Raw genomic sequence first — 2,825 nt, forward strand, 5'->3', positions numbered from 1 at the left:
GTGTTCAGTTTTGGGCTCCTGACTACCAGAAAGACATTGAAATGGTGCTGGAGCACGTCCAGAGAAGGGCAATGGAACTGGGGAAGGGTCTGGAGCACAAGTGCTGTGAGGAGCAGCTGAGGGAGCTGGGGATGTTCAGCCTGGAGGAGGCTCAGGGGAGACCTGATCACTCTCTACAGCTGCCTGAAAGGGGGGTGCAGAGCGATGGGGGTTGGTCTCTTCTCCCAAGTGACAAGTGATAGGATGAGAGGAAATGGCTTCATGTTGCACCAGGGGAGGTTTAGATTGGATATTAGGAAAAATTTCTTCACTGAAAGGGTTGTCAGGCATTGGAACAGGCTGCCCAGGGAAGTGGTGGAGTCACCGTCCCTGGAGGGATTTAAATCACATGTAGCAGTGGTGCTTAGGGACACGGTTTAGTGGTGGATGTGGCAGTGCTGGGTTAACGGTTGGACTTGATGATCTTAAAGGTCTTTTCTAACCTAAAATATTATATGAATCTATGAATTTCAGCTAGGAAACAATGCGGGATGTAAGTCATGTAGGGAAGAGGAATTCCTGCCCGGCTTCCAGGTGGCACAGTCTCACAGCCAGCACAACCTAAGAAACCTTTCCTCATCCCCGCACTAAACCCTCACTGTCAGAGCTTGGCCAGGTTTGCAGTGCAGCTCTGCTCTTGCCTTGTTCCTTTTATCATTGTTTCAGCAGCTCAGGGAGGGGTACAAAATCATGCCCTCTACAAGTAGCCTGCTAAATGCACCTTGGAAAATAGTTAGAGCAAAACGAGACATTTGATATCAGATGGAAAAACATGTAACATGCTGAAACTGTTGTTTCAAAAGTTAAAAAACAGGGAGCTACATCCTTGCACTCTTTTCTCACCAGTGAGGCAAGCAGGCAGGTGGAGAAAGCACATTTTCTGTGGGTCAGCCCTGCTAAAATGAGTTCATGGGCACCCCTGGGGTGTGGTGGCAGAGGTGTGAGCCCCTCTCCTCCTGCCTAGCCCTGGGTGGCTTGTCACTCTTGGACGGTGTGACTGTGCAGGGCACACCAAGTAAGCAACATGGCTGTGAGACATGGGGTCCCAACCAGGCAGCATGCTGATCTGGGCATGGCCTTAGCTCCTCACGCTCGCCAGCCAGCGACCTGGAGCTACTGTAAACCTGAAGGCATAAACCAGACTGGGTACCATCACAGAAACATCCCAAATAAATTGTCAGCCATAGGGAACACTTCCTTAGGAGCATCCAAATACTGTTTTGAGTTTTGGGGCTCTCCTCTGCCTTAGCTTTTCTCTGTAATTCTTCCCTTTCCTCTTCATTGAGTCTCATTTTGCCTGTTTGTATTTCATATCCTGCTTTATTTCTCCACTGGCATATCTTCTCATTTTAATTTTCCGGTCCTTTCAAAAAAAAAAAAATCAAACCTATATTATCTATTCTTATCAGACATAATTATCAGTACTTCAAATATTGTTAGGATTGGATCATAGCCAATTAGCATTGCAAGAATTTATTTAATTTTTTAAAAATTTTTATCTTCTATTTTATTTTTGAGGCTGTCTTAAAGCACCAAACACTGAGGACCCAAATCCATTTGAGATCAGCACCACGTTCTCTAAAAATAGGCACCTCTGCCCTTTCAAGAAATTGAGCAGACCTTGCACTTTCTCCTAAAAGATATGCAGCAGACGGGAAGGGAGAAGAGGCCTGCTCCCACCTTTTATGCTCTAGCCCAGTGGTCAGCATGCTTCCCCAGAAAGGGGGAGCCCAGCTCTGAGTCCCCAGAAATGCCCCACATGGCATTCTGGCGGGCCTTAAGGCTGTGTTTGTTCTGGGCATGGGGACAGACGGCTACGCCTTGGCTCCACCAAGGGAAGTTTGGAAGCTCCATTACAACGCATTGTAACATCACAGGGATCCTGTTAATGGCCACATATCCTGGAGCGTGCTGGGGCACTTACCCTGCATTTGTATCCCAGCCTATGCTAAGTCTGATTTACCGAAAGGAAGGCACGGTCACCTGTTATGCCTCTGAATGAAAAGAAATGGACAGCTGCAGCTGCGCTGTGAGAGGATGTCAGTCCTTACGGTGAGGGTTTGGATGCCTGGAGGGTACTCCATACCCACCTCCCAGGGTCCTGAGGTGGAGGAAGACTCAGCCTCACCCATCTTGGACTAAATGATCATCCTTATGGAAAAAGCGTCTGTCTGAGTGATAGGTGGAACCACAAATACAGATGGTGTGAGAACTTCACATCAGAAAGTAAAGGGTTATGGAACCTTCCGGTGAGGCAGCATCTGAGCTAAAGTTTTCAGGATCACAATTCTGGAGTCTTTTGCAGGCAATGCAAACTCTTTTGGCTCCGACCTGCAGTTAGTACCCAGCGTACAGAGCTGAAGCCTTAGCTGTCAGTGCCAGCTTTGCTGTACGAATGTTTTGTCAGAGCCTGGGCTGTCAGGAGGATCTGCTGGTTTAATACTCATCTTCTGTGGCTGAAATACTGTTCAAACCCATGGCTCTTGCATGTTACTCCTTGGAAACTACCTTGAACGCTAGAAGGCAAACAGAGAAAGTATGAGCACAGACTGTGCACTCATATTTTTAAAAGGTGTTCAGAAATATGCAGTTGAAAGCCAACCGTATCCTGGGCTGTATCCAGAGAAGTGTGGCCAGCAGGTTGAAGGAGCAGATTCTCCCTCTCTGCTCTGCTGTCGTGAGACCCCACCTGGAGTGCTGCATCCAGCTGTGGAGCCCCCAACATCAGAAGGATATCGACTGGTTGGAGCGAGTCCAGAGGAGGGCCTGAAGATGCTCCAAGGGAG

The sequence above is a fragment of the Eurypyga helias genome, unplaced genomic scaffold (assembly GCF_000690775.1).
Source record: "Eurypyga helias isolate BGI_N326 unplaced genomic scaffold, ASM69077v1 scaffold8391, whole genome shotgun sequence".
Lineage (NCBI taxonomy): Eukaryota > Metazoa > Chordata > Aves > Eurypygiformes > Eurypygidae > Eurypyga > Eurypyga helias.